The following is a 26,104-nucleotide window of genomic DNA, read 5'->3' as shown; positions in this document are numbered from 1 at the left end:
AAGGCAGCTTTTTAAAAATTTAAATAAAAGCTTTATTTGCATACCCTTCCATATAATATGCCACGTTAAAAATGTTTCTTATAATTATTATTGGTAGACCCCATAAGGATACTTTTTATCAGTTTTCAGCTCATTCTGTCACACCAGGAAAAGTGAGAACAATCTAAATCTCCTATAGAGAAATCCAGTTTACATGAAGTTATGTATCCATAAACAAACAGCTGGACTGTGATCCAAAAGACTGTAATGAAGTTGATAGGACATTTAACAATGAAGTTTTCTGTAGTCAAATTGAAGTGAGCCCTAAAAATTCTACCTAGAAAAAAATTCTCAGATACGCCCAAAAGACTCCTCATAGCAGAATTTCCCCTGGTTGGAAAAGAGAAATCTGTTTGTCAAGCCCCATTTTTGGTTGCACAGGCTTTAATCACCTCTTCATTTAACAATGATTTTGTAATACCATTTTCCATAGAGTGAATAGAAAGTTCAGCCTTTCCTCTAGCAGGGTTGAGTAAGCTTTTTTTTAAATTGATAGTTTAGAAAAGTTTCTTTCAGCACCTCAACGACTATCGATACTGCCATGTAAATATTTAAGACTGCTGTCAAAATTGAGGAGAACTTCTGTCAGGTTTCTTTCGTATGTGAGCTGTAAAATTTGGAAGAGTTTTTCGGGCTCCATACGTTTCAAACTTGCTTCTGCTCCAAACACATGCATCCAGTGCTGGGCTCTGTCGAATGTGTTCAGACTGCAACACAGCCTCTGGATCTACACTTTCGTGTCAGGACGTCTAACACAGGATATGGGTGAGGAGAGAGGTCAAGAACTTAGCAATGAGGCTGGTCTTCTAAAAGCCAGTCGCTGGAATGGAAGAGTGGTAGGTGGGGTGTGTCTTTAAAACAAAACAAAAAAACCTTTGCCACTGAGTCAATTCCGACTCATAGTGACCCTATAGGACAGAGTAGAACTGCCTCATAGGGTTTCCAAGGAGCCACTGGTGAATTCAAACTGCTGACCTTTTGATTAGCAGCCATATTGGCTTTAGGTAAGTAAATCTGTAGAGGAAGCAGCAGAAAGTTGAGGAAGTTCCTGTTTACAAATTCCAAATTTTACTGTGAGGCAAAATTGGCTAAGAGTAGGAGAGGTTAGGAGTTAGGTTGCCAGGTTAACAAATAAAAATACAAGGCATGTAAAAGATAGCAATGGACATATTTATACTGGAAGATTATTTATTGTTTATCTGAAATTCAAATTTAACTGGGCATCACAGCCTTAGGTAGGAGCAGAGTGGGGCCTTGAAGAGAAAACTGAAGCTCTGGCATAAGAGAGCTAACCAAAAATGAGTACAAGGAGGGCCCAATTAAGATTGTTGTCGTTGTTAGCTGCCCTCCTGAGTTGGCCCTCAACTCGTGGCAACCGTATGCACAGCAAAACAAAATGAGGCCCAGTCCTGCAGCATCCCCATGATCGGTTGCAGATTGGATCGTTATGATCTACAGGGTTTTCGCTGACTGATTCTGAGAAGTAGATTGCCAGGCCGCTCTTCCTAGTTTGTCTTAGTGTGGAAACCTGCTCAGCATCATAGCAACACACAAGCCTTCACCTACAGGCAAGGGGTGGTTGTGCTTGAGGAACGCTGGTTGGGGATTTAACCCAGGTCTCCCACGTGGAAGGCAAGAATTCTACCCCTGAACCACCAGTTAAGGTTAGAAACCATAAAATTTATGTGGGGTTGGCGAATTTACTCTAATGGAGCTTAGGTGTATCGATGTTCAGCAGAGCCTGCGATTACAGAAACAAGGTTTAAAATATATGACCAAAGATATGACTCAACTAGTTTTCTTTTTATCTTACTATCTGGGCTTTCAATAAAACCTAGGCAGCAGAATTTGAAAAAGAAAGCTGTTCTGATTATGGACTGGAATCCAAATCACAGAATATGTTAATATAAGAATGTTTTATTCTACACTTCCCAAACATGCCATAATATATTTGCTCAAAGTTATAAATCCTCTACTGCACAAGCAAATGATGGAAGCTGAAGGTTTCCTCTCCAAAGAGGCTAAAGAACAGATAATTTAGAAAGAACAGGTTTTATTGGAACGTCAATAGTTTTCACGACACAGATACTTAAACTACTCGTTTTCAACATACCCATATAAAGAAAATGATGAAAAGATTTTTTTTGTTGTTGTTTTAAAGAAAAGATAATTTGACAGATGGAGTCTTTTTATGGGATCAGTAGAAGTGATAAAATTGAATAAATTACCAAGATTTTATCTTCATTTCTGTAATTCTCCCTGAAGATTTAGAGATGGCAGATTGAATCAACTGGGAAATAAATTTGCAAATTTATAACATGTCTAAAACAGGAATTAAAGACAAAAATTGGTATTTTTTTTCTAAGAGTGGTTTGTCTTGAGGAAACCAGCTCTTATGGGATTACATGTTTCCTAACCAAGTATCAAGGTTCATCGAATGATCATGCACAACAAATTACACAAACATAGATTCTTTGAACAGTTCACTGCCTATTATTTTCACTAGTATCCACGAATAAATCAAAATAATTGTGACTAAAAAAAAAAATTGGGGAAACTCAAAAAGAGGACTAAATTCTAGGTGATTTTTATGTGTGAAATTATTTGCTTATGATCAAAAATAGACTAGATTTTGAATAAAATTAAGCCATGGCATTTTGGTTCACAACACAACTAAGGTTTACGATATCCAAGTCATGTGATCATCTTATAGCAAAGTGGTCCTGCCTGCCCCTGAAGGAGAAAGTAGAAGGACCCCCACCTGGGTGATGTTGTTTTTGGGTGCTGTTGCGTAGATTCTAATTCATAGCAACTCTGTGTGACAGAGTAGAACTGCTCCATAGGATTTTCTTGGCTATAATCGTTATGGAAGCAGATTGCCAGGCCTTTCTTCCACAGAGTCACCAGGTGGGTTCGAACCACCAACCTTTTAGTTAGCAACTGAGCACTTAACCATTATACCACCAGTCTCCTTGTTTTTCAGATGTTTTTTGGACAGAGAGTGTGGATATCGCTTTCGGAAAACTACCAGCAGACCAGATACATTTACTTCTGCCCCTGAATCCTGGCATTATCCCCAAATCCAGCAGCTCTGGCTTTGAGTGGGAATGCATAGGAAAAAGTGGTGGAATGAACAGTTCGCATCGAACCATGGGATGTTATCTCTCTGCGAAAGCCTGTGAGATTGTTGAATCAGGGGTCCCTCTCTTCATAGTGAGGATCCTGCAAGATTGTCGAATCTTGTACCCTTCATTCAAAAGTGGGGATCCTGCCACCCAGAGAGGGGAAGTGACTTGCTCTGCCTCTCCCCTACTCACCAAAGGAATGGTTGAACTGGGGTTGTGCTGGCAAACAGTGAATGAGAAATGGTGAAATGCAAAGCCTCAGAAAGTGGAAACCCCTTTAAAAATCCAGCAGAAGTCAGCTAGACCTTGTATTTCCTACTGATTTCGGGCATTCTCAAATTCGGAATTTACATAGGGAATATTCTCGGTGTTCATAAATTATTTTTTGTGTTGTTTTGAACTTATTCCAGTATACCAGCTTTATCGACTTGCTCTATCTTTGCACCCATTGATAAGAAAAATACATGGCAGACAAGGAGTAAAATGAATTGGCTGTCATATGGAATGGATATGTTGACTGTTTTAAAAAGTAGAAAATCAACTCCTGTTTCCTGGTATATTTTTGGCTGCTTACTCCATTTGCAAATGTTTTCCTTTGTTCGTATAGTCAATAAATTCTGTAATGTAAACAGTAAGCAAATCACAAAATTTAGGACTTTTTATGCTGTGTATCCTAACTGTATTGGAATGTACTCGAAACAGGATCACTGCCATCTCTAACTAAATCCATAGTGGGGAAAAACAAGCATGTTAAGGTTTGTTTTCTTATTAAAGAGCTTTCCTCTTCGTACAGAATTCCAATCCCAAATCAGTGTGTGTGTGTAGGGGAGTAGGTGTTGGGAGAGAGACCCTGTATATGGACCAGAGATGTGTCAGGAGAATATGGCTTCAGGCAAACAGAAAATTGGAGAGAAATTGGTGCATCTAAACTAAGCACGTTGCTGTTTTCCTTTGAGGACGCACTGAGATATTACTTGTATAAAACAAGGCCCTAGAACAAACATGTTATTGACTTGGCTGAGGAGAGAAGCCAAGAAAACTGTTGTAACTGTAGTTCTCCTTTCCTTGTCTCTACCCAGAGTGGAGCATGTCTGCTGATCCAGTTTACCTGGCTGATGGCACATCTCACACTTATCTGGAGACCTCCTGGTCTCTGCCCGGGCTGCCAGCCAATGTCTTGAGATGATAGGGGAACTTTCCTTCTTCTCTGGTGGGGTGAAATGAGACAAGGCTTTGGAATCACACTGGGTCTAAATCCCAGCACTATCAGTTACTGGCTGTGTGACCTTAGGGAACTTACTCGACTGTTCTGAGCCTTAATTTACACAACGGCAAAAGCTGGAGCCCTGGTAGTGCAGTAGTTAAGGGCTAGGACCGCTAACCAAAAGGTCAGCAGTTTGAATCCACTTGGAAACCCTATGGGGCAGTTCTACTTTTTCCTGCAGCGTCACTATGAGTCGGAATCTATTCGACAGCAATGTTTTTTTTCCTTTTCTTTTAAGTGGGATAATAATCTGTAACTTGGAGAACTGCTGTGAAAATTAAATAAGAAAAAACATATAAAGCACTTAGCAGTTTCTGGCCTAGAGAAGGTGCTCCACAAGTTTCCGCTCCTCTTCACCCCTCCCCCCACTCCCTGCTGGGCTGCTTCTATTCTGGCCCCAGGTTCTGAGAGCAGCCGGCTCTGTCCTCTGTTTTTTTTTCTTCCCATCTTAGTGCCAGATCCTACCTAGCCTTTCTCTAAATCTGCTATTACGCAACTGCTATTATATTGTCTGACTAAAGTTTTTAAGGTGTTCCTATGCTAGAAATCTCATGGATGTGATCTTCGTTTTCACACCTCTCAGCACCCTCTCTAGTGCATTCTGTCTTCGTGATCCCATCTATAATCTTGGCTTTAACTCCCCTACTGGGAAGGCTCTAGAATCAGTTTCCTGGCCTGCCTCCTCAGGCCAGGATTACCCTCACTGTTGCTAAATCTCAACTGTAAAAAGGAAATAACACTATCTGCAATGAGCTGTTGTTTTGCAGGAACAGTCTGTGAATGCCAGTTAGCATCACCTGGTGATTAAGCACCTAGTGGATCCACATCTCTACACAGGGACACAGCATAGGAGGGAAAAGTTGTGGTTCCCGCCCTCAGGAACTCCTGGGTCAAAGGAGTCCAATGTCAGGTACGTGGATACCGTAGCTAGAAACACGTATCACTGAAAACAGGAAACTACTTCCATGGAAACACTCTATCACCTTGGCCTTGAATGCTATCAGTGGAGCCAAGAATACACCGTTGGCAGAACTATCACATGGGAAAGGACAATGGAAAGAGAAAGAATAGAAAAGGAGGAGAGAGACCACACGGAAAGGGAAAAGTAGGTGTATATACTATAGAAAATCACAGAGAATTTTGGTATTCTTGGAAAGGAGGTAATTGTCAACTCGTCAAATCCCCATCTCATGCTTGTGTTTCTTCTATGCTGTTTCCGCCAAGCTATGTTGAGCTTCTGCCTAAAAAATCCAGAGATCAGAGACTCACTGACAGATACTCTCAGGAGCCCATTTCATACTGGATGGTTGATAATTATTAGAAAGCTCATCTAATAATGTGTAGAACCTAAGCTGTGTTCCTATGATTTTTTGCACTAATTTTGGTTCTGTCCCTGGGGCCACAAAGATAGCCTACACCTCTTTCCCTGGCCTTCAAAAACCTTCATGATTTGGGGCCTGTCTACCTCTGTACTTCATCGTGTACCATTTCCTTTGGGTGCACCATATTCACTGGGGCTTCTTTCTGCTCCTCTAACACACTAGGCATATTCCTGCCTTAGAGCCTTCTGACTACAGCACTGTTTCCAGCTTTTCGAATGAAATTTAGGTCTCAGGTCTAATGTCACTTTTGTAGAGATGCCATCCCTGCCTGACTGTCATATCGAAAACAGCCCACTCTTGGAAAACTAAATATTTTTTTTTAATTTTTATTGTGCTTTAAGTGAAAGTTTACAAATCAAGTCAGTCTCTCATACAAAAACTTATATACACCTTGCTTTTTTTTATATATACTCCTAGTTGCTCTCCCTGTAATGAGACAGAACACTCCTTCCCTCCATCCTCTATTTCCATGTTCATTCAGCCAGCTTCTGTTCCCCCCCTGCCTTCTCATCTCCCCTAGAGACAGGAGCTGTCCACATAGTCTCATGTGTCTACTTGGTCCAAGAAACTCACTCCTCACCAGTATCATTTCCTATCCCATAGTCCAGTCCAATCCCTGTCTGAAGAGTTGGCTTTGGGAATGTTTCCTCTCTTGGGCTTACAGAAGGTCTGGGGACCATGACCTCCTCCTAGTCTCAGTCTGACCATTAAGTCTAGCCTTTTTACGAGAATTTGAGGTCTGCTTTGGAAAGCTAAATTTGACATTAAAAAAAAAAAAAAAACCTGCATGGCAAAGTCTCTAACAACAAACTGGGAAGAATATTTGCAATTCATATTACAGACATGGGCAATTTCCCTAAAATGTAATAGATTGCTACAAGTCAGTAAGAAAAAGGCCAATAGTCCATTAAAAAAAAGGGTAAAGGATATGAGCAGTTCGCCACCAAAAAACAAACAAAAAATGGAAGCACGTTTGCTGCTTCGGAATATGAAAAGTTGCTCTAACTCACCTATGGTTAAAAAAAATAAAATTAAAACTACAATGAGAGATACAATTTTTTACCTATCACATTGATAAAGATAAAACAATAATAATGACGCATCAGGAAGGGTGTGGGAAACAGATACCCTCATATTCTGGCAGTGGGAGTGATTTCTATAGAGGGTAGTTTGATAATATTTATCAAAATTACAAATGTACAACCACTCTGACCCAGTGATTTTACTTCCAGGAATTTGCCCTACAGATATGCTGGCCCATGTGGGAACTGATATATGTACAAAGGTACTCATGGCAGCGTTGTTTATAAGAGTAAGAAGCTGTAAGCAGTACTGTGGATCTGTCAATAGGGGAATGGATAAATTATGGTGCATTCAGACAATAAAACCTGTTGGCATTGATTCGACTCTCTACGATCCCATAGGACAGAAGAGAACTGCCCCATACAGTTTCCAAGGAGCATCTGGTGGATTCAAACTGCTGACCTTTTGGTTAGCAGCAGTAGCCCTTAACCACTACACCCCCAGGGTTTCTCATACAATAAACTGGTACGCAGTTGTTAATAATGAGGCACATCTGTAGGTATTGATAGGGAAGGAGCCCTACAACACATTGCTTTGTGAAAAAAAGCTAGATGCCAAACATTGTGTAGAGTTTGCTACCTTTTAAAGTTGAAAAGATTTCTATATGTGCACATTTGCTTGTGTATGTTTGGGTATCTCCGGAATAATTTCTGGATAAAACAAGGCCCTAAATACACAACACAGTGGTAGCAGTGGTTGCCTCCTGTGATGAACACTGGGTGGGATGGGATGGGAGGGAGAATTGCTTTCTATTGATACCCTTTTTCCCCTTCTGAATTTTGTGCCATGTGCATACATTCACCATTCAAATTATAAATCTAAAAATTAAAACCAAAGTTGTAATAAGAAAATTGCTTCTTCAGCTTGGCTCTGCAATTTATTAAAAGTACAGATTTCCGTACTTTTACTGAATCAGGATATTTAGAAAGTAAAGCGTTGGAATCTGAAATTTAAAAAAGCTGTCTCGGTGATTCACATGACCAGTCAAGTTCCGAAACCTCTGATCTGGCTTCCTCTCCTTAATGCTGGTGATTCTCAAACTTTTTTAAATGCCCCACCCAGGGGGGATGTACCACGATGCTACTGAAGCTTAAACTCCCAGTGCTTCCCAGATTATTCAGCCCCTGTCAAGGGCCTGGGAACTGTGTTCTTACAGTTATATGTTCTTGAAAAATTGTAAGAGTTAGCTATTTTAATCACAATTTGGTTAAGACCACTGCTGTTTCCACTTTCATTTCCCCTCCATCACACTTCTCCTCCTGCCAACTGGCACTGGTGTGCTTTGAGTGTATTTTGTATGAGTCGGAATCGAGTCAACGGCCACAGGTTTTTTTGGCAGACATTTTGTGTTTGCTGTTTTGTATTCTTTTTCTTAAAGTGTTGTTGCCATGGAGTCCACTCCACATTATGTATAACAGAACTAAACGTTGCCTGGTCCTGCACCATCTTCATAATCTTTGGTATGTTCCAGTCCATTGTTGTGGCTATTCTGTTAGTCCATCTCGTGGAGGGCTTCTCTCATTTTTTGCTGACCCTTTACTTTACCAAACATGATGTCCTTTTCTAGGGAATGGTCTCTAAATCACTCAACCTTCCTGTAGCCTAAACAGCCTCTAAACAGATTTCACCTTTTTGTTTGTCCTGTTTGCCAGTTGTCAGTCAAAACATGCTGCTGTTGGGAGGTGAAGAAACACTGTAAGGAGTGTGAGGAGTAAACCAGAGTAGCAAGAAGGATTATAGTTACATAAATCAGGGAGTGAGGGAGGCAGAGAACTTTGAAAACAAATGGAGAGGCAGGGTCAGGAGTTGATCCAGTATATTTAGTAAGAAATAATTCCATTTACTTTCCTCATTTCTTTGTCATTCTTTTAATGAAGAAAAATAGCTAAAAATACTCTGTAAAGGTTTCTTTTTTTCCCCAGAGTTTCTTTTTTATTATTAATATTATTATTGAGGTGCTTCTGAGGCTCTGTCTTCATCTGATAAAGTAGCCTATAGACTTATAAAAAGAAGTGTCCTTCAGCCAGTTTCTACACTGAAGATTCCAATTCAAACCCACAATGATTTGGGAAAAGCAATTTATTTTTTAAAAATTGAATTGAACCTTGAATACAGTTATATTGAGAGAATAAAAGAAAGATGGCAGAAAACAGTAACTCCAGATCAATCATGGATGTTTTGTCAGAAACTCCAACCTCCGTCACCTTCCACAGCTTCAGGAACGAAAACAGGAGTGAAAAGCGAGCCCCGGACAGGTTGAGTAGACGGCACCAAAGAGAGGCAAGCCTGCTGTGGATAAAGATGTGGCTCCTGAGCTCGGAAGCCCACACAGGCAGGTGCACCTGCAGACCCTAGAAAGGCTCTGGATGAGGGAGGGTCCACGGCACTAGAACCGTGCCCTTAGACGCCCAGGCTTTTCACTGGCTTGTCATGGGGAGGGGCTGGATGATGATACCAGCATCCACAGAGTGGTCCTTATGGCTCTGATGGACTGGCAGAGGCTCTGGGAGCTAAATGGGATATCAAAGCCCTGAAGATTCCTATGAGGGCCCAAAACTGGGCAGAAGCACATCAAAGGTCTCTTGTATAAGAAGATCAATTGGATGGGAACGCTTGGAAGACATTTTTTTTTCCTACTGAAAAGAGCAGGGACTACCGCCATAACTTCTACCTGGTGTTCCTGCTTTTGTCGTGCCTACCCCTCTCCAACCATTCTCTATTCAGCTGCCAAAGTCATCTTTTAAAAAATGAAATCATACTTCCTCCATAACTGAATAGAAAATGTTTCGGTTTTCTCCAGCCGCTGATCCTACTTCTAACAAAAATAAAACAAAAAAACTGAATTCTTCACTATTGCCTTCATAACCCAAATGGCCAGGTCCCTTCCTTCCTGTTCTGCCCCATTTTCTACCTTTCCTCTCAATCTGCCATGACTCTCCAGCCACCCTCTTTCTCAGGGGCTGGCAGACTTTTTCTGCCATGGGCCAGGTAGTAAATATTTTAGGCTTTGTAGGACATATGGTGTCTAGGGTGCTGCTGTATGCAATGAGAGGGGTGGGACTAGGGTGAGGCAGCTGAAGTGCCTAGGAAACAACATTATTTAAGGAGCACTTGCTGTCAGGGTTCTAAGTTCAAAAACAGACAATATATAAAGGATGGGCATGGCTCTGTTCCAATAAAGCTTTATTTGGCACATGGGCTGTATGCAACAAGCTCTCACTTCAGGGTCTTTGCATTTGTTCTTCCCTCTTCCTGGAATGTTCTTTCCTCAGGTTTTTTCATGGATGGCTCCAAGTACTAGATAACTCAATAAAGGGATTAAACGTATATTTGGAATATCAGCAAAGAAAGAGCCCTGAAAATGAGAAAATACTTTCGAATTTGATTTTTAATATTCTCCAAAAAAAAAAAAAAAAATAGAAGTAATTACCGTAGGGAGGAATCAGGACTTTGTTGATCTTCTTTGCACTTATTTTAAGCCTTGGTTGATTATGTTTGTTTTGAATTACCTGGTGGGGTGGGGGTGGGGGGGTGGGAGGGGTATCAGGAGGGGGAAATTAGGAGAAGGAAGGGTACATAATCTTCTTAGTCTCTCAGGCCTCTGAAATCTCAATATGGCTCTGCTGGCTCCTTGCGGTAACTGACCTTAGCTCAAGTGCTGCCTTCTCAGGGAAGGTTTGTTCGTCCATAACTTGATGGTAACGCCTTCTATCACCCATTACATTCTGCTGTTTCATTTTCTCACAGTACTTAATCACTACAAGAAATTATTGTATTTACATGTGCTTCCTCGTTTACTGTCTGTCTCTCCTTTTGCATATAAGCCTCAGAAGCACAGGAATCCTGTCTGTCTTGTTTACCTCCGCATTCTACACCTAGCACAGTGCCTGGCACACAAAACACACGCATGCGCGCACACACAATTTGTTGACTGACTAAGGGAAGAATGTAAGAAATCCAGAGGTAGAACTACTGCATCGGTGAGATCTAATCCTAAGTGAAATTCTCTGCTTGCCCTTCATACACCCTTAAAAACTGAAAAACAAGTTTAGAGAACTGAATCAGCATTAGCTAATGGGATTAAATCAATTTAGGCAAATCAGTTGGTAGCAAATTTGTTAACAGAAAAATGTGGATTAGATCAAATTTGGTAGAAAATTTTGCCACTATATCATGGGAAGAATTTTCCACTCTTTATGTGTCTTTCACCAATTTGGTCTCTTTTTCAAAAATGTTTTTATTTTCTTTCCTCTTTTTAGATTTTAATTAACCCTTGGCTTTTTTTTTTATTTGCCAGAAACACCTTTTAACATCTAACAATAAAGGATATATCTAAATAAACCAAATTTCCCTCATTTCTATGTATGCCTGTGGAAACAGTCAAATAGGCAGAGCATTCATTCAATATAGAATGAACAGCCGATTTGTGTCAGGCACTGTGCTGGACTCTGGAAATACTATGATGAACAGGTTCCTGCTCTCATACTCCTCAGTGAGATAGGCATAAAACAGAGCCATTTAAACGAAATATATCAAATTTTGATAGGCACTAGAAAGAAAATAAGCAAGGAGCTGAGATGGACAATGCTTACTTTTATTGGGGTGGTAAGAAAGGCTTTTTGAGGAAATGGCATGTAGGAAATGACGAGTAGAAGCTACCATTATAAAGGGTAGGAAGAAGATATTTCAAGGTGAAGAGACAACATATGCAAAGCTGCTGAAGTAGGAAAGAGCTTGATTTGTTTCGAAGACCTAAAAGAAAAGTGGTGCAGCTGGATGGTAGTGAATGAAGAAGACAAAGGCACTATGATAAGATGATCACACAGGACTTTGTAGGCCATGTGAACGAGTTTGGGTTTTATTTTAAGTGCAAAGGCTATACAAAGGAGCTTGCCACCATCTTACATATGTTTTAGGAAGATAGCCCTGGCGTCTGTGTAGAGAATGGATTGATGTGGGACAAGTGCAGAAATAAGGAGACTTGAGAGAAGGTTGTTGCAGTAATCCAGGTAACAGATGATGATGGTCTGGACTGGTGGTGGCAGTGTAGATTAGAGGGGTGAAGAGAGGCTGGAGTTACAATTTGACAGAACTGACTGGATTTGCTGGTGAATTAGATGTAGGAATTGACTGTACGCGAGCATATCAGTCAGTGTCCAGTTAGGACAACGGAAATCACTCTAGGTATTCCAAACAGAGGGAATTTAACATAAGGGATCCATCACAAAAGCTCTAGAAAGGTTGGAGGAACAAAAAGGGGAAGGTGAGGTGACCTAGAGATAAGTATCTGCTGGAAGTCATGGTCACTTCTAAGGCTGGAGGAACAAAAGGGAGGTGGTGATGTTATCATATCCCAGGATTGAGCCTGCCTCTGACACTGCTGGAAGTGGCTGAGGTAGCCTGCACCATTGATGCTGATGCTGGAACAGCTGAAGACCACTGGAGCCCACAGCTGCCACTCGCTGCCATAGCCACTGCCAAAGCAGGAAAAAAAAAAAAAAAGACTTTTCCTTCCTTTCATCTGGTCTCCCACTAGTGCTTCCTACTGGCAGCATCTAACTGGGCAAGTTGGCAAGGGGGTCTGGGAAATGCAATTCACAAGATTCCAGCCACATCCAAGGAGCAGTTCACAGAAGGGCGGAAATGGTACTGACAGTAAACAAGCCAATGACTTGCACATGAAGTAATTAAAGATTTGTTTTTAAGTAGGAAAGAAAAACCCATATCCTTTAAAAAATACCTTCCTACAAAAGCAACAATATGTGCCCATTAGAGAAAAATCAGAAAATACAAACAATAAGACATAAAGAATTTCCATATTCCCACTCACCCAGAAACAATAGTTAATAACATCTTGGTCTCCCTCTCTCTCTCTCCTTCCTCCATCCCTTCTCCTTGTGTAGGGCATTATTATTATTATTTTCAACAAAAAAGGAATCTTACCTCATATTCTGTTTTGTAACCTACTATATCATTTAAAATGACAAAGCACTAGCGGCATAGTGGTTAAAGTGCTATGGCTGCTAACCAAGAGGTCAACAGTTCGAATCCGCCAGGTGCTCCTTGGAAACTCTATGGGGCAGTTCTGCTCTGTTCTATAGGGTTGCTATGAGTTGGAATCGACTCAACGGCAGTGAGTTTTTGGTTTTATACTAAATGAAGAAGGACCCAGTGGTCTACTTCTAAAAGGAATTAGCCAGTGAAAACTTAATGAATAGCAGCGGAACATTGTCTGATACAGTGCCAGAAGATGAGCCCCTCAGGTTGAAGGGCAATCAAAGTACAAGTGGGGAAGAGCTGCCTCCTCAAAGCAGAGTTGACCTTAATTACATGAATGGAGTCAAGCTTTCAGGACTTTCATTTGCTGATGTGGCACAACTCAAAATGAGAAGAAACAGCTGTAAACATCCATTAATAATAGGAACCTCGAATGTATGAAGTTATGAATCTAGGAAAACTGGAAATCATTAAAAAATGAGATGAAATGCATAAAGATCAGTATCCTAGGCATTAGTGAGCTGAAATGGACTGGTATTGGTCATTTTGAGTCAGATGGTCTACTATGCTGGGAAAAACTTGAAGAAGAATGGTGTTGCATTCATCATCAAAAAGAACATTTCAAGATCTATCCTGAAGTATAACACTGTCAGTGATAGGATAATATCCATACGCCTACAAGGAAGACCAGTTAATACGACTATTATTCAGATTTACGCACCAACCACTAAGGCCAAAGATCAAGAAATTGAAGACTTTTACCAAGTTCTGTAGTCTGAAATTGATTGAACATGCTGATCAGGATGCACTGATAATTACTAGTGATTAGAATGTGAAAGTTGGAAACAAAGAAGAAGCATTGGTAGTTGGAAAATGATATAAACAATGCTGGAGATACTATGACTGAATTTTGCAAGACCAACAACTTCTTCATTGCAAATACCTTTTTTCACTAACATAAACAGCTACTATACACATGGAGCTCACCAGATGGACTACACAGGAATCAAAAAGACTACATCTGTGGAAAGAGAGAATGGAAAAGCTCAATATCATCAGCGGAACAAGGCCTGGGGCCAACTGCCAATCAGAGCATCTATTACTCATATGCAAGTTCAAGTTGAAACTGAAGAAAATTAGAACAAGCCCACGAGAGCCAAAGTATGACCTTAAGTATATCTCAATTTAGAGACCATCTGAAGAATAGATTCGTCATGTTGAACACTGACTGAAGACCAGATGAGATGTGAAATGACATCAAGGACATCATATGTGAAGAAAGCAAGAAGTCATTAAAAAGACAGGAGAGAAAGAAAAGACCTAAATGGATGTCAGAATAGATCTGAAAACTTGCTCTTGAATGTCAAGTAGCTAAAAGAAAAGGAAAAAATGATGAAGTAAAATAACTGAACAGAAGATGTCAAAGGGCAGCTTGGGAAGACAAAGTATTATGATGACGTGTGCAAACAGCTGAAGATAGAAAACCAAAAGGGAAGAACACGTTCAGCATTTCTCAAGCTGAAAGAATTGAAGAAAAAATCCAAGCCTTGAATTGCAATATTGAAGAATTCTACAGGGAAAATATTTTAAAAACACGGGAAGCATCAAAGGAAAATGGAAGGAATACATAGAGCCACTATAACAAAAAGAACTGGTCAACATTCAGCCATTTCAGGAGGTAACGCATGATCAGGAACGGATGGTACTCAAGGAAGAAGTCCAAGCTGCACTGAAGTCATTGGAAAAAAACAAGTCTCCAGGAATTGTCAGAATACCAACCGAGACATTTCAACAAATGGGTGCAGCGCTGGAAGTGCTCACTCATCCATTCCAAGAAATTTGGAAGACAGCTACCTGGCCAACCAACTGGAAAAGATCCATATTTATGCCTATTCCCAAGAAAGGTGATCCAAACAAATGCTGAAATTATTGGACCATATCATTAATATCATGTGCAAGCAAAATTTTGCTGAAGATCCTTCAAAAGTAGCTGCAGCAGTATATCAACAGGGAACTGCCAGAAATTCAAGCTGGATTTAGAAGAGGAAGTAGAACTAGGGATATCATTGCTGATGTCAGATGGATCATGGCTGAAAGCAGAGAATACCAGAAGTATGTTTACCTGTGTTTTATTGACTATGCTAAGGCATTTGACTGTGTAAATCATAACAAATTATGGATAACATTGCAGAGAATAGGAATTCCGGAACACTTCATTGTGCTCATGAGGAATCTGTTGCTGTACAAGGATCAAAACGCAGTTTTTCAAACAGAACAAGGGGATACTGCATGGTTTAAAATCAGGAAAGGTGTGCATCAGGGCTGTTTCCTTTCGCTATACCTATTCAATCTGTATGCTGAGCAAATAATTTGACAAGCCAGACTATATGAAGAATGCGGCATCAGGATTGGAGGAAGACTCATTAGCAACCTGCGTTATGCAGATGACACAACCTTGCTTGCTGAAAGTGAAGAGAACTTGAAGCACTTGCTGATGAAGATCAAAGACTACAGTCTTCAGTATGGATTACATCTCAACAAAAAGAAAACAAAAATCCTCACAAATGGACCAATAAGCAACATCATGATAAATGGAGGAAAGATTGAGGTTGTCAAGGATTTCATTTTACTTGGATTCACAGTCAATACCAATGGTAGCAGCAGTCAAGAAATCAAAAGACGCATTGCATTGGGCAAATCTGTTGCAAAAGACCTCTTTAAAGTATTCAAAAGCAAAGATGTCACCTTGAGGACTAAGGAATACCTGACCGGAGCTGTGGTGTTTTCAATCGTCTCGTACACATGCGAAAGCTGGACAATGAATAATGAAAACCAAAGAAGAATTGATGGCTTTGAATTGTGGTGTAGGGAAAGAATATTGAATATACCATGGACCGCAAAAAGAATGAACAAATCTGTCCTGGAAGAAGTACAACCAAGAATGCTCCTTAAAAGCAAGGATGGCGAGACTATACCTCACATACTTTGGACATGTTGTCAGGAGGGATCAGTCCCTGGAGAAGGACATCATGCTTGGTAAAATAACATCAGCAAAAAAGAGGAAGGCCCTCAATGAGATGGACTGACACAGTGGCTGCAACAATGGGCTCAAGCATAGCAACAATTGTGAGGATGTTGCAGGACCGGGCAGTATTTCGTTCTGCTGTGCCTGGGGTCTCTATGAGTTGGAGCTGACTCAACGGCACCTAACAACAACATACTAAATGGAGTCCTGGTGGTCCAGTGGTTAAGTGTTTGCCTGCTGACCAAAAGGTCAGCAGTTCAAATCCACCAGCTGTTCCTTGGAAACCCTATGGGGCAGTTCTACTCTGTTCTATAGGGTTGCTATGAGTCGGAATCAACTTGACAGCAATGGGTTTGCTTTTTTTTTTTTTTTAGCTATACTAAATTTATACAATAAAACATTTGCTGGACATTTACTTTGTTCCAACTAGCTCATACTGTTGAATATTTATATTTTCTATTATAAATATAAAAGATGGATGATTGCCTGAAAACAAATTCACAAATTTCAGAAAACAGTTTGTGAAGAATATGATTATAACCTCCAATGTTGACCAATAAGAGATTATTTACTTAGGTGCAAAGAAAAAACTAATTACTTTAAACATAAGATAAACTGCCAGGTCTTTTTGTATCCTGTGCATTTCCTTTGTTGGGGAGAAGAAAACACTCTTGAATCTCAGAGCTGGAAATGTACAATCTGGAGCTTTTGCTACAGGCTGCACTAAACCCATCCTGTTGCCCCTGTCTGTCTGGCCTCCATGGAGTCAGACTTCTGACGAGGAAGCTGGTCCTCCAGAGTATGGAGAAGTGACACCTAGGAAAGCTGTCTTTAAGGATGTTGTTAGTTGTCATCAAGTTGATTACCACCCCATATGTGCAGAGAACTGCTCCACAGGGTTTTCAAGGCTGTCAGGCCTGTCTGCTAAGGCACTTCCGGGTGAGTTCGAACTGCCAACCTTTTGGCTAGTCATCAAGCACTTAACCATTTACACCACCTAGGGGCTCCTTCTTTAATGGCTGAGGCTGCTTATTGTGGCTATGGAGCGATCACACATTTCTCTGGTGTACCTGTTAGAATGCTCTTGGCCGCTAGTAGTGGAAAACTATGACTTAAAACTTTTTAAAAAATTGTATTGTGATGTAATATATACAGCAAAACATTTGCCATTTCAACCATTTTTACACGTACCATGCAGTGACGATGTTTACCATGTTGTACGACCATCACCACTGTTAATTTCCAACTGTCTTCACAGCTCTTAGCAGAAACTCAATACCCCTGAAGCAACACCTCCCCATTCCTCTCTCTCACCTGCCCCCAGTAGCCACTAGGAAACTTTGGCCTCTATGCATTTTCCTATTCTGGATATTCCATATAAGTGGGATCATGCACTATTTGTCCCTCTGTGTCTGACTTATTTGTATCACTTAAATTTTAAAGTCACTTTAAAAATGAGGAAATATATGTTATCTCACATAACTGGAAGTCCAGATGTAGGACAGGCTCCAGGAACAGTAAGATAAGCAGCTCCATGATGTCACTGAAGTCCCAAGTTTTATCACCACTCTTCTCTGCGTGCCTCAGTGTTGGCTTCTCCCTGAGGCTGGCTCTCTTTGCAATGACTAGACCCCTGCCAGAGGCCACCAGGCTACATGTTTCCCTTCTCCCTGTTCAGTAGAAAAGAAAATAGAGGGACCTCCTTCTTCAAGATCAGTTCTTCTCTTCGATTAGGCTAGCAGTTCTTAACCCTGGCTGCGCATTAAAATCACCAGGGGTGTTTTTTTTTTTTTTTGCTTCTCTTTTTTTAAACTTCTAGTACCTAGGCCTTATCTCCTGAAATTTTATTAGTCTGGGGTGGGGACCAGCTGGAGATAGTTTTTAAAAGCTCCCAAGTGATTCCAATTTAGAGCCAGGTTGAGACGACTGGCCTAGACTGGTTTAGGACACCTGCCCAGCCACTCCATGGGCAAAAGATGTGGCAGTCTGCTTCCATAAAGATTTATAGCCTTGGAAACCCTATGGGCAGGGACGGGTTACCCAATAAACAAAGTATGCAAGGGCTTATTTGTGCTTATTTTCTAATCTTTAGTGTACAATTTCACCTGTTTTTCACCACCTCAAAGATGTGGTGAAACCCATGTGAAATTGTGTACCACAGATTAGTCAGTAAACACAACTAAGCCTCTATGTACCTTGCTTAGTAAGCCTGTGTGTACCTTGCTCAGTGAGCCTTGTGTACCTTGCTCAGTAAGCCTGTGTGTACCTTGCTCACTGCTTAATCTGCCCTTGCCTATGGGGCAGTTCTACTCTGTTCTGTAAGGTCACAATGACTTGGAATCCACTCAACAGCAAAGGGGTTTGTCAGTTTTTTTGTTAGAAGGGTGTGCCAGCTCCCCCTTCTCAGCTAATGGAGCTTTTATCACTCCCTCCTACCCACCACCACCAGGCCAGAAGGGGTGAGGGGAGGGAGAGGCTACCTGGACCCAGAGAGACACGTGGCTACATGGATGGTACCTGATAGTACATGGAGAGTACAGAGAGGACCTCCGAAAGGACCTGTGGTCTTCTGAAAGCAATGCAACCAACTCTCAGGCAGTTAACTGTTAGGAAGGGCAGAAAGCATGTTCCATCAGGCATCCGTTCTTTCTTACCCTGGGATCTCTGGAATAGTTTCTGCAGGAGCTAAAGAGCTGAAAAGACTGACTTGGTATATATATTTTACTGAAACTCTATACACTAATTTTGAATACTGTACAATCTCAGTAGGATTCTAGAACAATAAAAGGACATTAGGTAAAAACTAAGGAAATATGAATAAAGTATGTACTCCAGTTAATAATAATGTATCAGTGTTCATTCATTAATTGTGGGAAACATACCATATTAATATAGAATGTTAATAATAGGGGATGCAGGGTGTGAGGCATATGAGAATTCTGTATTATCTTCACGATTTTTCTGTAACTCTGAAATAAGTGTTTTTTTAAATAAAAAATATACATTAAGATGTAAAATTCTTGCCAGAGCCCAGAAGAACTACATGGTGACCAGCTACCATCACCACTCTGACAGGGATCACAACAGAGGGTTCTGGACATAGAGGAAGAAAAATGTACAATGAAATTCAATTAAAAAAGAAAAAGACCAGACCTACTGGTCTAACAGAAACTGAAGGAACCCCTGAGACTGTGGTCCCCCAGCACCCTGCTAACTCAGAACTGAAGCCACTCCCAAAGTCCACCTTTCAGCCAAAGATTAAAAAAAAGATTAGATAGGCCTATAAAGCTAACAATAACACACGTGAGGAATGTGCTTCTTAGTTCAATCAAGTATACGAGACCAAAAGGGCAACACCTGCCCAAAAGCAAAGACGAGGAGGCAGGAAGGGACAGGAAAACTGAATGAATGGACTCTGAGAACCCAGGGTGGAAAGGGAAAGGGGGAGAATGCTGACATATTGCCGGGATTGCAACTAATGCCACAGAACAATTCGTATATAAAATTTTCGAATGGAAAACTAATTTCTGTTGTAAACTTTCACCTAAAACACAATAATAAAAAAAAAAAAGGTAAAGTGACGTGCCAATGGATACATTCAGTATGAAAATGCGAATGTCAACACTTTCAATTCATAAAGTGATATGAGATACTGGAGTGGCTACAAACATTTGCATTATAGCATAAAAACATAAATGTTGAGAGAGTCGTTAGCCCAATAAGGCTGCAAGAATCCTGGGCGCAAATCCACTTGATAGTAATTGCCTCTGAGGCAGCAGAAAGGCGAATAGGGCTTTAAGCTACCTTGTTATATTTCTTAAATAAAGAAAACTACCTGAAGAAAAAAAAAGATTAAAATTCTCATGAATAGAATTTGGGAACACCTTTGGAACAGCCTTTATAAAAAAGAACAAAAAAAGTGTTCTTTAAAATATCCTATATTAAAGCTGACAGTGGTTAAGAGCTTGGCCGCTAACCAAAAGGTTGGCAGTTCAAATCCACCAGCTGCTCCTTGGAAACCCTATGGGGCAGTTCTACTCTATCTTACAGAGTCACTAAGAGTTGGAATCGACTTGAAGGCAATGGGCTTGGTTTTGTTTTGTTTTTTTGGTGCTGTATTTTTATGATTGATGCCATGTTTTCTGCCACAGTAAATGCTTTTTAGACATTTTCAGCTCAAAGAAGAGTTGAATGGGAAAATATTAATGAATACTCCTGATATGTCATACTTCTTAGCATCTGTACATGGCTACAATTATTAAAAAAGCAAGTGAGAGAAGATTAAACTTAATATCCATATGCCGAGAAACAAGCACCAATATTGAAAGTCACTTTCTTTGCCCTCCTCTTAGACCTGCGGAAACCCTGGTAGCATAGTAGTTAAGAGCTACGGCTGCTAACCAAAAGGTTGGCAGTTTGAATCCACCAGGCACTCCTTTGGTAACCATATGGGGCAGTTCTACTCTGTCCTTTAGGATCGCTATGAGTTGGAATCAACTTGACGGCAGCAGGGTACCTTAGACCTGCAAAGGAGTAGGATGGCTGACTCCACAGGGAAAGGGACATATTCAGATACCTCTAACTCTAAATCCAATTCATACCAGAGAGCTCAAGATGCAAACATTCACTCCAGGCACTGTCCCCTTATTCTACCATCACCATTTAAATTTATTGCACTTTCTGTTTCCTGAGTGGTAAACCAAGCAGCCCAGCCCAACGACACAGCTCATTACCAACGACTATTCTCAACACACCTGAACATGGCAGAATTGGTGTTGGATTCCTGGAGACACTTGGCCATGATTGGAATGGAGCAAGAAGGAAATCTTACCTTGTAAAATTACTTCTACTGTAGTCAACTAAATAATACATGGTAAGTTTTGCTTATCTCCCTTTTCCACCGAATAGCAGTCAGAAAACCAATAATGAAACTTGGTGAAAGTGTTATTTTAAGAGTCATAACAAAAAAAGATGACTTAAAGGCAAAAAGATTTCTATGCCAAGCAAGTGGCTCAAAATGAAATTTTTTTCCCTGATTTTACTACACTCTAATTTTTCAAATTTTGTCATGCATTGTCATACTCACTATGTGACCTTGGACAAGTTTCTTAGTCGCCCTGTGCCTCATTTTTGTCATCTTCACAATGGGGGATAATAATAGTACCCACTTCTTGGTGTTATTACAAGAATTATTTGAGGTGATTTTTTTGTAAAGCATTTAGAGCGCAGCACCTGGGATATGGCGTTACAGAAGGGTTTGTTTCATAACTCAATAAATAAAAGATCCCTTGTCCACATAAAAGTAATTCAACATAATGATAAATCTCCTGGTGATATGGCAAGGCAAAAACACACAAAAAGAATATTCAGGTACCAGCTAAAAAAAAAAAATTTTTTTTTTTTTTTTTTTGGATACAGTAAAACTCAAGCACAGCAGGGCTTGAAAGGCAGAAGGAATGTGGACAATTTTCATCAGAAATAAAAAGGGACATGATGGAGCTCTCGTACATTGCCAGTAGGAATATAAAATGGTGCAGCCGCTGTGGGAAACAGTTTGGATGGCTCCTCAATTACCATAAAAAACCAAAAACCAAACCCACAGCTGTCGAGTCAATTCCGACTCACAGCGCTCCTATAGGACAGAATAGAACTGCCCCGTGGGGTTTCCAAGACTGTAAATCTTTTATGGGAGCTGACTGCCACATCTTTCTCCCGAGGAATGGCTGGTTGGTTAGAACCACAGACCTTTTGATTAGCACCCAAGTGCGTAACCACTGCACCACCAGGCTCCTTTCAATTACCATTTTGTTGTCAGGTGCTGTCGAGTCGGTTCCAACTCATAGCAACCCTGTGTACAACAGAAAAAGACACTGCCTGGTCCCACGCCATCCTCATGATCTTCAATTACTATATGACACAGCAATTCCAGTTCTAGGTATATACCCCAAAGACTTGAAAACTGCTACGCAAAACAAATACTTGTACACAGGTATTCATGGTAGCACTGCTCACAATAGCCAAAAGTTGGAAACAACCCAAGCGTCCATCAATGGATGAATGGTTAAATAAATTAAGGTATATATAGACACAATGGAATACTATTCAGCCATAAAAAGGAATGAGGTACTGATACATGCTATAGCATGGATGAACCTTAAAAACATTATGCTAAGTGAAAGAAGCCAGACATAAGAGGTCACATATTATATACTCCCATTTATATGAAATATCCAGAATAGGTAAATTCACAGAGACAGAAAGCAGATTGGTGGTTGCCAGGGGCTGGGGATAATATGGAGTAACTGCTTAATGGGTACAGGGTTTTATTCTTGGGTGATAAAAATGTTTCGGAACTAGATTTAAAACCAAAAATCTGTTGCTGTAGAGTTGACTCGGCCCGACGTGTTACAGAGTAGAACAGAGTTCCACAGGGTTTTTTGGGTGTCATCTTTATGGAAGCCAATCACCAGGCCTTTCTTCTGTGGTGCTGCTGGATGGGTTTGAACCCCCAACGTTTTGCAAACTGTTTGTGCCACCCAGGGACCTGTCGGAACTAGATCTACACCCAAAACCAAATCTGTTGCCGTCAAGTCTATTCTGACTCATAGTGACCTTATAGGACAGAGTAGAACTGCCCCATAGGGTTTCTAAGGAGCGGCTGGTGGATTTGAACTGCCGACCTTTTGGTTAGCAGCCAAGCTCTTAACCACTACACCACCAGGGTTCCTTGGAAGTAGCTAGAGGTAGTGATTACACAACATGGTGAATGTACTAAACGCCATTAAACTGTTCGCTTTAAAATGGTTAATTTTACATTATGTGAATTTACTTCATTAAAAAATAAATCTAAAAAGAAAGGGGGAAAAAAGACAATGATTGGGATCTCTTTGTTACAGTGGAAAAGACAGAAGCATTCCAGGCTTCCTCTTCTACTCACCAGAGACTCCTTAGGAAAGTCACTTAATGTCCAACCCCTTTGGGCCTTGGCTTACTCATCTGTAGGAAAATGAAGCTGGGTTAGGTGACCACTCAGATCCTTTTCCAGTTCAAATTCAAGGCAAACAAATATAACATCCTTTCTTCCAAACTTCTCATTCACATGCTTGAAAATGGTTGCATCCGTACTGCAAATGCACACGGAAAGACAATGCTGTCTTAATTAAATTACAGGGAAATTAATTTGGCTTAGTTATTAATATGAAAAGTATTTTAATATGCATTATGATGGCACAAATTAATGGACAAATCACCAAAAAAACCCACATTTTAACAGTCAGCTTGAGATTTGCTACTCTGATGCTCAGACTCAGAGCTTGTGCTCGGCTCCAGCCTGTCTGCCCGCCTGGTGTAATCGCACACTGATTTTTCCCAGTCACGGTATCTCTGGCTCCTGTGCCAAAAGCGGGGCTGGCAGCCCCAAGCTGACTGGAAGGTCCTTGATTAATTAATAGGTACCTTTGCCAAGCAGGAATGGTGCCAACAGATTGAATTCCTTTCTAAACTGCCCACACCTTGGAACCAGAGTAATCTAGAAAACTTTAAGGCCAGCAGTCAGTAGAACTTGCTTAGACTATTGCTCCAGGGAAGGGCCCTTTGGGATTTTTTTCTCTTTCTCTGTTACAGCTTTACTCTAAAATTATTTAAACATTGTTGGAATAATAAGTCAAACTGACCCAGTCCTGGTTTAAAGTGAGCTCAACATATTCATTAAGGGCAGTGGGTATAGACTTCTTTGTATTTTATTGGCCACCATGTCTTTCAGGTTTCTTGTCCTGGGTAAATTCTCCCCTAATTATTCCTAGGAGTATCAGGAATACCTACAAAGCACCTTCAGCTAGAAAATTTTGGCCAGCTACCAAGGGTTATCTGCCATTTTCCCCTTTTTAATTCTAGCCCTATTCAGGATACCTACTTCTAAGGTTTACGATAGCCCCCAAAGATGCAAAAAGCACAAGCTGCTGCCCGCTAGGGCCTACACCTCCAGACTGCGCTTCTCCTAACCACCCTACTAGCCATAATGACCTCTCTAGATCACTAGAGGGGTCTAAGCCGTTTTGGGGTACGTGGGGTTCAAGTAGAAGTAGAGATAAGGGCCCTCCTCCCTTGTGCTACTGCATCCCATTTCATTCCTTGCCACAATTAAACAGTTCAGCCAGCTTTTACTTTAGGCCTTCCACTCCCAGGACTCAGGTATCTTCCATGGCTGAGAGACAAATTCCCTGCAGAACACTTCACTGCTCCTCTCCACAGGCACTGAGGTTTTGTTCTGGGCCAGGCTGATCTGGCTGGCACTCTTTTCCAGTCAGAAAGGAAGGCTCCTCAGGCCCTCATGCAAATAGGCTCTTCCTGCAGACCCCCAGACAAGCCCAGACATGCCTGAATGCCACGCGGCAATGGCCGTGGCTCAGGCACAGAAACCAGGTTCCCAGTAACTGGCACACTACCATGTGCCAGACTCTGGGGGGTCATCATGGAGCTCCCTGGGAATTTACGTGACATTTCCTGGTGTGCTCACCAATTCAGACCTTTACCCCCAGGAGGTGTGCCTCCTGCTGAAAGGTCACACCAACACTGCAAACTAATCGCCAACCTGGCAGAGAACCTCCTCTCAAAGTAATGAGAAGTTTCACTAGTTTCTTAAACACTCCACCATTGGCTGTTCCATCCCCCAACAGCGCTCAGGTTCTTACTCAGCCACCCACCTCTGTCTGCCTTTTCCGTCACGTAGTAGCAGCATCCTTTTCCTATTCTGTTTGTTCTTGGCCTGGACTTCATTTCTCCCTCCATATTTCACCCTTCAAAAGCAGAGAGGAGGAGCTATTGGAAGGATAAAAGTAAAAAAGCTGTAAGGCATTGCACACAAAATAATGACACTTGGAAAACCTGTGCATTGTTTTGTTCAACTTACATGAAGAACTTGAGTGCAAACTAGTGTAAAATGATAAAATATGGAAATAGCTTTGCCTGTCATTTATGAGGAAACCCTGGTGATTAAGAGCTAAGGCTGCTCACCAAACGGTCAGCAGTTTGAATTCATCAGGCGTTCCTTGGGAACCCTGTGGGGCTGTTCTACTCTGTCCTATAGGTTTGCTATGAGTTGGAATCGACTCAACAGCACGTTGGAATTGACTCGACAGCAATGGGTTTGGGTTTTTCTGATTGTTTTTTATGAATATTTTCCCTGATTCTGATTCCTGGTGTCTGGTAGGTAAGGGGATCAGTAATCCATAAAGCAGTCAGCTTACCTTTAGATAATAAAAAGCCTTCTGTGTGGTGTCCATCCCTCTGGTATAATGAGCTGCTTGCTGAGAAAAGTGAGATAAGGGACCCAAAATACAGTTTACTTTTTTGAGGATATACCTATACTGACTGTTAACACATGATTAATTTTGAAGGTAGAATTTGAGAACATCATATTTTAGTTGGAAGCTTGAAAGTTAAGTGGATGAAAACATTCAACAAAGCAAAATATTTGCAGGGTTCAATCAGATATGACCCAGCAAGTATTTCTAAGTTGTGCACATTCTTCCTCGTTCAGAATATAGAGCCTTGGTTGCTGTCAGACTCATAGTGACCCTATAGGACAGAGTAGAACTGCTCAATAGGGTTTCCAAGGAGCGGCTGGTGGATTTGAACTACCAACGTTTTGTTTAGCAGCCATTGCTTTTAACCACTGCGCCACCAGGGCCCCTTGCACATAGTAGGGGTTAGAAAAATATTAATTGTTCATTTTAGTTAGAACTGGATTCCTCCCAATCTGTCGGTGACTTGAACTTCCTGACTTGGGTCAAACAGCTGAGGAAAGGGGATTAACGAAAGCCATCAGATAAAGATAAGAAAGAGACCTCTGTTTAATATGTATATTTGTTCCTGGTTTTATTATTTTATTTAAAAGCCTGTGAGGTGACCAGCCCAGAGTGTGGCAGTAAACTGCTTTTGATTATATTTACATTTTCCAAATTGGGATCCAGGTTTTTAAGTTTGTTTTGGGGTTTTAAGCAAAACAATATGCAAATATAGCATTCTAAAAATTCAGTCTGTTCTCCAGGTTCCCTCACAACCAACCACGGCTGACGCCTGGCTCGCCTGGATCCTTGGCCTTGGGGGCGGAGAATGGGCGGGGGTGACTGGCCGGGGGCGGGGGTGGGGGATGGGGAGAAGGGCTGTCCCGGAGGCGGGGCCGGGGCGG

General features: G+C 41.1%; 1 long non-coding RNA gene across 1 annotated transcript in view; it reads right to left on the bottom strand.

Moving 5' to 3' along the window:
- The window catches only part of LOC135232603 (uncharacterized), a 39,725-nt gene extending 13,728 nt beyond the window's left edge, over positions 1 to 25,997 (bottom strand). Inside the window, exons 1-2 of the long non-coding RNA XR_010323147.1 lie at positions 24,618 to 25,997; positions 22,853 to 22,911 (exon numbers count right to left, since the gene is read on the bottom strand). This is a non-coding gene — a long non-coding RNA (uncharacterized LOC135232603). The remainder of the gene's footprint in view (positions 1 to 22,852; positions 22,912 to 24,617) is intronic.
- Positions 25,998 to 26,104: the final 107 nt, after the last annotated feature.

The sequence above is a fragment of the Loxodonta africana genome, chromosome 10, assembly GCF_030014295.1.
Source record: "Loxodonta africana isolate mLoxAfr1 chromosome 10, mLoxAfr1.hap2, whole genome shotgun sequence".
NCBI classification, from domain to species: domain Eukaryota; kingdom Metazoa; phylum Chordata; class Mammalia; order Proboscidea; family Elephantidae; genus Loxodonta; species Loxodonta africana.
Note: the sequence above shows the minus strand (reverse complement) of the source record. Positions and strands in the feature narration are given on the sequence as shown.